Genomic DNA, 13,598 nt, shown 5'->3' with positions numbered 1-13,598 from the left:
TTAGGTTACAGTTTGCTATGTACAGAGAAAACTTTAGGCCGAGCTTACACTATGTAAGGAGGCAGCTTTGGGCTAAACTTAATTTAGCATACCCAATACTTGTTTACTTATTATGTGTATGCCTCATTCAACTGGGTTATAAGCTCCTTGAAGCCATAGGCTCTGTCTCATTTTTCTTTTTATCTTGATATCTTGTACGCAGCCTAACAAAAGCAATAATAACTGCTGAATGAATGAGTATGATGGAATTTTTTTTTTTTTTTTTTTTTTTTGAGACGGAGTCTCGCTCTGTCACCCAGGCTGGAGTGCAGTGGTGCGATCTCAGCTCACAGCAAGCTTCGCCTCCCAGGTTCATGCCATTCTCCTGCCTCAGCCTCTTGAGTAGCTGGGACTACAGGTGCCCGCCACCACGCCCGGCTTGTTTTTTGTATTTTTTAGTAGAGACGGGGTTTCACCATGTTAGCCAGGATGGTCTCGATCTCCTGACCTTGTGATCCACCCGTCTCGGCCTCCCAAAGTGCTGAGATTACAGGCGTGAGCCACCGTGCCCGGTCAATAGAATGTTTTAAAGAAGTCATAAAAGGTCAATCATCTTAGACTGTGTACAGAGGGAAAGGTGGAATTACCTCGCACTTTGGTGGGGTTTACAAATTGATGTGAAGTTGTGTACATGGTTCTCAAGTCTTTCTTTTTTTTTTTTTTTTTTTTTTGAGACGGAGTCTCGCTCTGTCTCCCAGGCTGGAGTGCAGTGGTGTGATCTCAGCTCACTGCAAGCTCTGCCTCCCAGGTTCACGTCTTTCTCCTGCCTCAGCCTCTCGAGTAGCTGGGACTACAGGCCCCTGCCACCACGCCCAGCTAGTTTTTCTGTACTTTTAGTAGAGACAGGGTTTCACCATGTTCGGCAGGATGGTCTTGAACTCCTGACCTTGTGATCCGCCCACCTTGGCCTCCCAAAGTGCTGGGATTACAGGCGTGAGCCGCCACACCCGGCCTTCAAGTCTGTCTTAGAATCAGCCAGTAGAACTACCCGCTTCTTTTCTGAGTCACTGCCCAAATGTCGGTAGTTCAGGAAGTGTCAAGGCACAGAGTTCCTGCCAAATATCTCAATTTGCTGCATACCATGACGGTTGTGCATGATTCATTTATTAGGGAGACAGACCAGATGTGTGGGACGGCCCTGCTCAACATCAAGGCAGATCTGTGGGCAGACAGAGCATCGGGCAGATCTGTGGGCAGACAGAGCATCGGGTTCTGCTGTGGATTTTCATTGACCAGTGTTCCTCTGACCATGGCATAGCCACTTGGGCAGTGCAGAAGGCATATCCCAGCCCGTCACTGGTATCATATGCTGTGGCAACAGTCTTGGGGGTTAGAACAGAGACACCTGGGGAAACACTGGCCACTCAATGGGGAGCAAGCTTGGAGGGTAGGAGAGTCCTAAGATGGGGTCAGGGAGAGATCCAGGCCATCACCTTTCGAAGTGCTCCCGGACATTATTTCCAAAGGCAATTGGCATACCTAGCCAGGAGCATATCTTGAGAAGGTAGTATTTTTTGAAGCCTCCTGAAGCCTGGGTTTTACCAACAGCCTAGGCCTGGCAGGATTCGGGGAGCTTGTACTTCACATACTCAACTTTCTGTTTCTAAAGGGAAAGAGAGACTCTACTAAGACTTTCTGGCCATCAGGCTGCTCTTCCAAAATTGTCTGGTGACTTAACCATAGGTGAATCAGAAACGTGGATCAAATTTCCTGCTAAAATACACATGAATGTGGCAATTCAAAGAAAATGTGTAGAATATAGCAGATTTGGTGGCCAGAAAGCCCTGTGAGAAGGCAAGGGCCACTGAAAATTATCATAACTATATAGTAAAAGAAAACTTGTTCCAAATGGGCACAGAGGAATCCATGGAGAAAGTTGCTAAGACATTTATGGGTTTCACACATTGGCTTCTGAAGTCCATAAATTAAGGCAGGGTGTTTGCAAAGATTCTTGTAGAACCATGTCCTTGAATTTGGGCTTAAAAACTTATTAACTTATAAGTTGCAAAAGAAAGACTCTTTTAGAAAAGAGCTGCTCTAAGATGGGCTGAGTTAGAAAGACCTAACAGCCCATCCTAATAGACTGAATGTTCTATTGTTTGATGAATGTTATGTGCCAGTAGAACTTGTTGATAAGCCGTTCTTCCCAACAAAAACCGTAACTATATACACAGGAAACAAAAATATTTGTAATGGCTTTTAGCCGTGGCAACTGAACACCTGAGGAGTCAGAGCATCTTAATAAAGCCCATTTGGAAACTATAGTCACTTCCTCACAAGGTGGCCATCATATGGTGTCACCTTCCTTGACAGGACTCATCACAATACCATTCATTTATTCATTCAGCAGTAACTTATCAAGGATCTATTCTATGTGCCAAATACTGAGCTATATTCTGGGACTGGGGAGTCTTATCAAAGAGGCATAAGATACAGGCTCTTCCTTCTTGAAGTTTAAAGCACATTTGCAACCATAAATATTCAGCTATTTGTACACTATTATTACACACTTGATCCCATGGCGTCACTGTTTAACAGAGTAGTTAGATACAGACGCTTTGTAATTAGATTTGCATTTGACTCTGGGTTCTGTGACTTTCAAATTGTGTGGCCTTGAGCAAACAATTCCATCTCACCAAACCTTAGTTCTTTCATGTAACCAACGGGAAAGATAATACTTACCTTATCATATTGATGTGAAGATAAATTCCCTGCAATACAGCGCCTGTGTTAAACCTCGATTTAGATTCCAAATTCAGAATTCATCAGATTTCAGTGCAAGAAACAAACTCTTTACTCTGGATATGTCCATATGAAAGGGATATAATGCGAGGAATTATGTGCTTACAAAATTATTTAAAGATGTGGAGGAGCATGAGGCAGGGATCCACAGTTGGGCTTAACCAGTTCAAGCTCACCCACATAGCTGGAATCCAGAGGTCAGGAAATAGTGGTTGGTGTCCCTGCCACCACCACATCACTACCACTGATGTGTGACACTCCCAAAGTCATTGTCTTGACCCAAGAATGGTGGGTTTGCCTGCAGCTACCATCTCTCATAGCAGAAGCAGCAGCAGAAAAAGAGATGTTTTTCTTTCTCTTCCAACTTCAGCATCTGTGGGAGTGCATCTATCTGGTGTTCCAGTTTGCTTCCAAAAGCCTGTCTCCTGAGGAGTCAGGTATCAACCACGTCAGGGGTTCCCAGCCCCTGGGCCATGGACCAGTACTGGTCTGTGGTCTGTTAGGAACCTGGCCATTCGGGAGGAAGTGGAGGAGGAAGTGAGCCCCGGGCGAGTGAACATTACCACTTGAGCTCCCCCTCCTGTCAGATCAGTGGCAGCATTAGAGTCTTCTAGGAGCGCAGACCCTGTTGTGAACTGTCCGTGTGAAGGATCTAGGTTGTACACTCCTTATGAGAATCTAATGCCTGATATAATCTGAGTTGGAACAGTTGCATCCCAAAACCATATGCCCCTTGCCATCTGTGGAAAAACTGTCTTCCACAAAAATAGTCCCTGGTGCCAAAAACACTGAAGACCACTGATATATATTTTCCATATAGGGATAGCCAAAACCCAGGTAAGCTGAAGCTCTATGAAAATTCAAAGTAGAGCCCAGCTGTCCTGCTCTCAGTTTTACTATCAATTTACTATCTTATAATAGCTCCAAAGGAGAAAGGTGAAAAACTATAGAATTTTAGAGATTATTTTTTCCCACCTTCCTGGCTGATAAAGTAAGAAATAGTGCTTTAAAGAAGATGAATAATCACAGCACAGATGTAAACCAAACTCAAGCTTTATCATTAGGATTGGCATAGGAACCATCCCCATGACATAGACCCCAAACGGACAATGGTATGAATGAAAAAGGTAACAGCGGAGGCTGATCTTTATCATTTTTCCCTATGCTTGTTTTTTTGAGTTTTGAGTTGGAATGTGAGTTTATTTATCCTCCACAGCTTTTGGAAGATTTCAGCCTGGCTCATCCTATTTTAGAGTGTCTGACAGGGGAATAATGCATGGTATTTAGATGGTACCAGTTATCCAAGAAGGTCACATTTCTTTGCAATTAGTCTATCATACTCCAGAATACCCTGAGAGAGGTTGGGGTAGGAGAGAGGGAGTTACCTTCATTTAACAGCAGATAGACTTAGGAAGCAGCGGGGGCCAATGAAAAAGCAGGAACGAGAATGGCAAGATGCCCCAACACTATCTCCCTTCCCCCACCAACAACCCAGGGAACTGTTTCCAAATCACTTTCTACATATGCCTTGACTGTTGATTCATCGAAGATGTCTTCAATAGATTCACAACTCAAACCACATTGCAGTATTTAAGTAAAGGGGAGCATTGAAAAATGTGAATGTGGTATTTCTTCTATTTTTGCAAATGGATGTGTTTGATACCAAACCCTGTCAGCAGCTAATACTATTACTGTGTTTGCTAATATGCTCAGATCAACTGGGCACACAACCAAAACCCGTAACATTCCTGAGTCAAGTATGATCAGATGCTCTCAAATGCAGTGTGCCTTCTTCTCTCGCATCATAAGAGAAGAGGCTTTTGTTGGATATGTTTTGTGAACACCAAAGAGAGTAAACAGCTTTTTGAAGAAGCCAAAGTGTTTCCCCCTGATTCATTGTGAATGCCTGCAAGAGCGTTTCCTTTTAAGTTAAAACAATTTACAAATTCTTCCTCCTAAATCAATCTACATATTTTTATCACTGCTATTTTTAATAAGTAACTTTTCTTTCTGAAAATTTATTTCACTTTCCCTCAACCTTTCTGTGATTCTTGGGAGACAAGAAACAGAGTTCATTTAAAACACTCTTGTTTATGATGGATGAAACCACAAACTTTGTGTGATGTTAACCCACTCACAGAAGGAGAATCTGAACTTCAGAGTATTTTGTGTTTGGAGAGAAGGCTCACTAAGGAAAATGGGCTCATTTCAATTCAGTATATTATAGGAAGGAAAAGATCAAGGAAGAGCTGGTCTTAAAACTGTCAAAATATAATAATTCGATGGGAAGAAAGAAGGAAAACAGACCAGTTGGAAATGCAAAGATAAAAGAACTGGATCCAGACATGTCTATGTAATTTCCCAGAAATGGAAATTGTACTGGCAATTTGGAAAGAGATATCGAAAAACAATATACATTAAATGTTGAGCGTTTCTTGCAGCAATGCACTTGGAAGGCTCTGGGAACACATGGCATAATGGTCTTATGATTCATCTACATATGGCCTGATCCTTGGTAACTGACGAAAGGGGAAACCAAGTTTCATAAGGAATCAAACACAGAAGAGGAAGTTAAACACTTTTTTAGGTTAAAAAAAACTCTTTTAAGCTGCTAGGTCATCAGCAGAGGATTAACTAACGCAGCCTACTAAATTTGCAGTGGGATAGATCACATATGTAATTTCCTTTAATTCTTCAATAGCCCTGTGATGTAGGCATCATTTTCTCTGTTTCCTGATAGCCCAAGAGTTGGTGTCTCTAAAGTTGCTTAGGTAGTTGATGGTTGAGCTTAGATGCAAATAGAATTCTTTCCACCACACCTCATATTGTCAAACCTGGCTGCTTATCAGAATTATCTGGAGAGCTTTGTAAAAATACAGATTCTTGGGCCTCAGCCCAGGAAATTCTCATGCAGTAGTATAGAGCAAGCTCTGGGGATCAATTTTTTTGTTTTGTTTTGTTTCTCCAGTGACTCTGATACACAGTGAATTTGGGGAAACACTGCACGCAGAAATGGTGTGAGAATGGGTGAAGACAAGAGCCCTGGTGGGAAGGATGTAGAACACAGGAACTCCACTGCTCTATGAGAAGCCTGCTAAACTACACCAGCCATAAATAGTCTTACGAAAATCTACCAGATCTGGAAAACATGCTTCGACTTCACCTGAATTTATTTCTAAGACCCCAGACATTCCTAATCAGCCCATCTCCTCCCAGATGGCTCTGCAAACCACTCCTATCGTTTGGAATTATGTTTTCAGAAGCCTTACAACCATGATAAAATGCTGTTGCCATAAGCATTTTCCTATCTCCTCAAGATGAATTAGATGAGCTACTTAGTCCTTCATCAATAAATTACAAAGGAAGAGGCATTTGGAACTATGGATGCCCTTCAAATGTACTTCGCTAGTTACTTGCCTCCGTTTCCAAAAAGATGAAAACATAAAATGAAGTAAGTGGCAAAATGTGCATCATTCCTGGCCACATACCCAAATAGTCTTTCTCTTATCCAATATGACTTTTTCCTTTGCATACTTTTTCATCAGGCTAAGAAAACCAAAATATCTTTCTACAACAAATCCTTAAGGTTTCCCAGAAACACAAAGCAACAGTGCATTATTTACTTCTTATGAAATTTTACCATGATATTTTTAGCAGAGTGGGTGTTGCCCTGACACAGGCCATAAAACTTACTCACTTCTTTGGGGTCTGAGGAATGTAATCTTGCGATTGGTTTTACAGGGAGAACTTATTGGGGTGCAGTTGCAGTTCCCAGAGTGAGTCTGTGCTATCATTGCCTCCACTGTTGTTCAGTGGGTGGGGCGCCCAGAGCACAGGAATGTGCTCTCTGATTCTGTGACAAAACTAAGGACTGAGGCTCCCCTACAGGGAATGGATTCAGAGGCTCCTGAGGCTCAGTTCTCCAATGAGTTCTCCAATGAGTTCTCCATTGAGTTCTCCAATGAGTTCTCCAATGAGTTCTCCATTGAGTTCTCCAATGAGTTCTCCATTGAGTTCTCCAATGAGTTCTCCATTGAGTTCTCCAATGAGTTCCAGGTAAAATGCAGAAACCAGGCAAGGCACAATGGCTCAGGCCTGTAATCCCAGCACTTTGGGAGGCCAAGGTGGGTGGATCGCTTGCCCCCAGGAGTTCAAGACCAATGTGGGCAACATAGTGAGACCCCATCTCTACAAAAAATACAAAAATTAGTGGTTACCTATAGTCCCAGCTACTTGGGAGGCTGAAGTGGGAGGATCACTTGAGCCTGGGAGGTCAGGAGTGCAGTGAGCTGTGATCACACTACTGTACTCCAGCCTGCTGGGTGAGAGTAAGAGCCTGTCTCTAAAAAAAAAGAAGAAGAAGAAGAAGAAGGAGAAATCAGAAACAGGAGCAAGGCAAAAAGGGGGCTACAGCAAGGGTTATAACATGAAGGAAAATGAGAACAGCTGCACTTTTAATCTATGAATTCAACAAAGGTCTGGGAGCATCCATGTACTCCAAGTGCCATGTAGAGGCCGGGGAGTCAGTGAGCCACACAGAGATGGTTCTTGCCACCACAGAGCTTAAGGCACATGGAGGAAACAGACAAAAACCAAGCAAATCTATAAATTGCATAATTTAAAAATTTGGTAAGAACCAGGAAGAAAGGGTATTAGTCAAAGGAAGGACATAGCCTAGTACATGAGTTAAGAAATGTCTAGGCTGGGCGCGGTGGCTCACACCTGTAATCCAGCACTTTGAGAGTCCAAGGCGGGCAGATTACGAGGTCAAGAGATTGAGACCATCCCGGCCCACATGGTGAAATCCCATCCCTATTATTAATACAAAAAAATTAGCTGGGTGTGGTGGTGCATGCCTGTAATCTCAGCTACTCGGGAGGCTGAGGCAGGAGAATTGCTTGAACCTGGGAGGTGGAGGTTACAGTGAGTTGAGATCGTGCCACTGCACTCCAGCCTGGTGATAGAGCAAGACTCCATCTAAAAATGAAACAAACAAAACAAAACAAACAACAAACAAAAAAGAAGAAGCGTCCAGTGGCTGTGGGTCAGCATCAGCGAAAGTGGGGAGAGCAGTAAAGAAGCAATTGCAACCTTCTAGGTGAGAAATGACCATGACCTGGACTTGGGAGTGGGCAGTGAAGAGGCAGGATGGACTCAAGACAGCAACTAGACTGCCACTGGCAGCGACATTTTGGAGAAACTAGCAGTTAGTTCTTCCGACATGGTTCCTACAGGTGATGGGATAAAAATAGAAGACAGCAGTGGAAATGATGAGGAGACCTGGAACATTTTAGTTATGATTCAACTCAGCCTCTGCTAGGGCCACAGGGACTCAAAGAAGAGGAGACACTTCCTCCATGCAAGGAGTCTACGTTTCATTGAAGAAGATGCATCCAGCATACATGTAACGATAATAAAGGAAAAATATGACAAGAATAATAGAAAAGGCAGAACGCTCTGAGAAGGAGGCTTGAAGTCAGAGTATGAATTCAACCAGAAGACAGAAGGGTGGGGAATTCCGAGGGGAGGGAGGAGCAAGAGCAAAGGCGTGAACGTGGTGACCTGTGGTATGTGCTCAGCTCCTGCTGGGCTCAAGTGTTGCATATGCAGAGAGAACATTAGCTGGAGACCATCAGGCTGGCATTGAACACCAGGGGCAGGAGTGGATGCTTACTGCTCAACTGCACACTCCTCTCTTGTTCTCTGCTACATTTGTGCAATTGAACGTCTGTATTATATGTGTGTATTAAAAGCAAACTCTCACTTTGAAATTTTCCTTCTTAGTGGCAAGATTCTTTTCTCTAGATTGACAGTGCAGAGCTCACATAGTAATAACTGCTGTTAGAATAGATATTTAGGACTACAGAGCTAAAGCTTAAATACCATTTAAGGGAAGCTGCTGTTATCTGAAATAATTTGTCTTTCTTATTTAAAAGAACCAATACCCTCCCTCCCTCCTTTCCTCCTTCCCTCCCTTCCTTTCCTCTTTTCTTTCTTCCTTCCTTGGAAGAGTGGAAACATAACGAGGGGTTCTGGCTAGTGTCCTGAGGTGTTGGCTAGGTAAACTTTTTAGAGTTGCTTGTGCCAAGAGACCAGCACATACATTTCTCCAGGGGAAGTACATCCTAATGATTCCACAGACATCCATGGATTGCTCTGGCTAGCAGAGTAGTGCTGCAAAAATCATTATGATTTTTCTTTTTTTCCAGAAAGTTATTCTTCTTTGGCTTAATGTCCACATGACAAAGAATCACGCTTTACAGTCTTTAAGGGCCTATCCCATGCTCAGCCACCTTTCTACAAAATCGTGGCGACGTGGGCAGGCAGACACGTGCACTTGGGAGATCCTGAGATCCTGTCTGCTCAGGCTGATGCAGTGACCAGAGTCACCAGAAAACCTCTGCTCCATCTGGGAGACCCAAGGGAGATCATCTGGAAGCTGGTATCTGGGGACACACTGCTACGTTGTCCAGTCCAAAGTCCATCAGCTTTGTTTTCTTTCTCTGTCACTCGAACAAGTAAAACACAGTGTAGAAACAAACACTGCAGGCAAGGTTACCTAGTCTCCTTGGAAATGTTTCCTTCCTACTGGCTAACTTTCAACCTAAGGGAAAAGGCAGCTCGATGCTCAACTTGAAGATTTTCTTTCACATTCTATTATACATGTGCATATAAAGGAGTTTCTCTTACTATTGGTTTCTTCCTTCTCTGATCCTCTCTCCAAAGGCACCACATTTCTCCAGAGTGTCCCAAATGCCTCATGTCTACGGAGTACTTTGCAAACATTAATAGACAAATGGTTAGTTTATATAAAGCACACATGTATTGCTCTGACATAAGCAGTGAGGAGCCCACAGTTTACATTTTTCATCTTTCTTTTAAAAAAGAACGACAAATCATATTCCAGATGATCCAACCTTTTACGCTACGAAGGGAAGAGTGAAGGAACCAAGATTGAAAAGAGATTTAAATTTGGACTGTTTGTGAGCCAAGTGCAAATTGGTGTACAAGTTCACATTGATCTTTAGAAGGGAAAGCAGGTATTGAATTTGCTTTCCACCTTTAGCTCCATCCTTCTTTACCTTGAGAAGAAGCCCAAAACACTGAACTTAATTTTAAGCTCCTAATTTTAAAGGTAGACTGATACGCTCACGCTCGTGGTTCCAGCACTTTGGGTGGTCGAGGCAAGCGGATCACTTGAGGTCAGGAGTTCAAGACCAGCCACGGTCAACATGGTAAAACCTCATCTCTACTAAAAATACAAAAATAAAATAAAAAATTAGCGGGGCGTGGTGGCAGGTGCCTGTAATCCCAGCTACTCAGGAGGCTGAGTCAGGAGAATCGCTTGAACCAGTGCAGCAGAGGTTGCAGTGAGCTGAGATTGCGCCAATGAACTCCAGCCTGGGTGACACAGTGAGGCTCCCTCTCAAAAAAGAAAAAAAAAAAAAATATATATATATATAGAGAGAGAGAGAGAGAGAAAGACAGATACAGTCATTAATAACGGTTCTAATGGCAATAAGTCAGGCTTGGGTTTTTGTAGGAAACTTCAAGACAGGGCATATGGGTTTTCTTTTTTTCTTTTCTTTTTTTTTTTTGTTTTGAGATGGAGTCTTGTTCTTTTGCCCAGGCTGGAGTGCAGTGGTGTGATCTCAGCTCACTGCAACCTCCGCCTCCCAGGTTCACGCCATTCTCCTGCCTCAGCCTCCGGAGTAGTTGGGACTACAGGCGCCCGCCACCACGCCCAGCTAATTTTTTGTATTTTTAGTAGAGACGGGATTTCACCATGTTAGCCAGGAGGGTCTCGATCTCCTGACCTTGTGATCTGCCCACCTTGGCCTCCCAAAGTGCTGGGATTACAGGCGTGAGCCACCGCGACTGGCAGCATATGGGTTTTCGATGGCCATGTGTTCAGCATTCTTTATAAGTAAACTCATGTGATATCTAAACCCATATTCCTCATACATGTGTTCGTATTTTATACAACCAAATGTTTGACAATACCAGCTATCAAATTATTTAAGACATTTGACACTTAGGAATACTTTTCTTTGGTGAAAAAACAGTGGTATTTGAATACCAGTTCTAAGAGTGTATGGTGTAGACTCTTGTTCCCGGTATAGAGGGTAGAAGCTCAGTGTGTGGGGCATGGGGGTCAGCAGCTGTGAATTCTTCCTCTGCTTCATACAGCTGTGTGCCCTTGAGACAGTCACACCACCTCTCTAGACATCAGCTTCCTCATCTTTAAAACAGAACAAACAATAGTAGCAATTTCATACAAGTGTTATGATCATTAAATTAGATAATGCACATAAAGCCTTGTGTTTGGTACACATCAGGTAATGAATAAAAGGCCACTTTAAGAAATGCATGTATACACACATACACACATTGTTACTCTTACAAGAGAAAATAAAATGTTATAGTATGTTATAGTACGTTATTCACACAAGAGAGTATTCTACTACTGTTAAACTGATATTTTTGAAAACTTTTAATAATGTCCCCCAAAATAATTAAAATATTAGGTTAAATTTAAAAGTTAAATAAGGCATCTTATTATATAGAGCATCTTCTCTCTCTCTCTTTCTCTCATATACACACGCACACGCACACACACCATACACATACACTATATAATTAGAAGGAAATCCATGTATGTACATATATGTAGTGTGTGTGAGCAAACAGTGGTTATTTGGGGATTGTGAGATTACGGCATATTTTTATTTTCTTTATATTTTTCTCTAGTTCCAAGTTTTCTGTGATGAGTTTGTAATATTTTTACAATAACTTTATGTTATAAAATATTTTATTTTATTTATTTTTTGAGACAGTCTCGCTCTGTCACCCAGGCTGGAGCACAGTAGTGTGATCTCTGCTCACCACAAGCTCTGCCTCCCGGGTTCATGCCATTCTCCTGCCTCAGCCTCCCGAGTAGGTGGGACTACAGGCACCTGCCACCGCGCCCGGCTAATTTTTTGTATTTTTAGTAGAGATGGGATTTCACTGTGTTAGCCAGGATGGTCTTGATATCCTGACCTTGTGATCCGCCCAACTCGGCCTCCCAAAGTACTGGGATTACAGGCGTTAGCCACCGTGCCCAGCCTATAAAATAGTTTATAAGATGTAATGAACCAGTCCAAGTGACATATTAGGAGAGCTGCAGCAAGAGTAAAATCACACCTATACTTACATGCCTTTAAAAAAGGACACAAGAGTGAAAAGGTGGATCCTAAAATGACTTCTAGTAAATAGCAGAGTCATCAAGGAAACAAAGACTGGGAATGGACTAAGTAAGCCAAAAGTTAAAAAAAAAAAAAAAGTGAGGAGCAGGATAGCCAGAGACAGTGGGGTAAAACCTTGCAACCTTCAGTTTAACAGATACTTTCAACAGATCCTCCCCAATGAACTAGCATTTTAAAACTGCGGTAAAATGAGTTTTTTTCGAAGAGAAGTCCTCCACCAAAAAAAAAAAAAAAAAATTAGAAAATGAAGAACACAAGCTATAAGGGAAAACAAAATTATTAATAAAGTCCCATCACATCTTTTTCCCAAGAGTGAGGTCACATCAAAGAGCTCAAAACAAATACATTCGGTTTAAACCTTTCGAACGTAACAAGTTATCCTGTCTGCAGACAAAGAAACGAGCCTCCTTTCAGATAGACTCTGTTACATTTAAGCACTGGGTATGTGAATATTTGCTGAGAAATACATTGGTGTCTCTGGCTTCCTGTCTTGTTTCGCTCCCCAGTCTCTTGGATGGGAGTTTCAGCCTGCCTAACTACACATTTGAGCATCTTCTGGTCTCTTATTCTTAGCTTCTATTACTGCAGTGGAACCATCCTGAGAAGGGTAACTTTAGGTTAGCGTGATTCTTACAGTGCAAGCAAAAAAGAGCCAGAAGTGTTTGGTAAAACTATTTACTGGTTTTACACACCACACACACACACACATACACACACACACACAAAGTTTCTGTGCCATTTACTGAAAGGTATCACTTTCTTTCCTGTCTTCCTCCTTCCCTCTCTCTCCCTTCTTTCCTTCCTTCCTCCCTCCATTCTCTCTCTTTATCTTTTCCTCTATCTCCTTCTTTTCCCCTTATTTTCTTCCCCTCCCTTCCTTCTTTCTCCCTATGCAAGTACTCATTTCATAGCTTTGTCAAGCATTTGCTGTGTGCCACCCCTGCATTACCCAGAGTGAATATAAAGACACATAAGACCCAACACACGCTGATATTAGACGTACTGTTTTTTTGTGTGTGTTAGCTCCCAGTTGAACTCTAGTATCCATGCAGACACTGATGTTTATTAGGTGCCTGGCACTTTCACAGAGCTTGTTTTACTTAATTCCAGCATCTACCCAGAAGTGGGTGTTACCACCATTCCTGTAATACAGATGGTTGAATTTCAGCCCAGAGGCTTTAAATACTTAATTGAGACATTCAGCTTCTAAGGGGAAGTATCAGGAATTTACTCTGACTTTCCTGACTCTGAGTTCAGTGCTTTTTCCCACTGTGCCAGAGCTATTGACTATGAAGGATTATGTTCATAGTTTGAAACTTTCACCTTTTGCATATTGCACTGCACGTGGAGTATACACAATAAATATGTGCATGAAATAGGGCATGAATTGTATTATAATGGTCCTGAATAACTCATTTCATATACCTGTATTTGGCAACATTGTCCAGAATTTTCATATGCACGTGCATTTTTCATACACAGGAAACTGGTTAGGCATAGATAGCAAGGTGGATAGCCAGGAGTCAGCCTTCAGACAGGTCAGTAGACATACACACTTACATAAGGGTT

At 42.3% G+C, this 13,598-nt stretch overlaps 1 protein-coding gene across 1 annotated transcript in view; it reads left to right on the top strand.

The window, feature by feature from the left end:
- Positions 1-13,598, top strand: part of LOC105467271 (gremlin 1, DAN family BMP antagonist) — a 53,865-nt gene that overhangs the window by 19,144 nt on the left and 21,123 nt on the right. The gene's annotated exons all lie outside the window — the stretch shown is intronic.

The sequence above is a fragment of the Macaca nemestrina genome, chromosome 7 (assembly GCF_043159975.1).
Source record: "Macaca nemestrina isolate mMacNem1 chromosome 7, mMacNem.hap1, whole genome shotgun sequence".
In the NCBI taxonomy this organism is placed as follows: Eukaryota; Metazoa; Chordata; class Mammalia; order Primates; family Cercopithecidae; genus Macaca; species Macaca nemestrina.
Note: the sequence above shows the minus strand (reverse complement) of the source record. Positions and strands in the feature narration are given on the sequence as shown.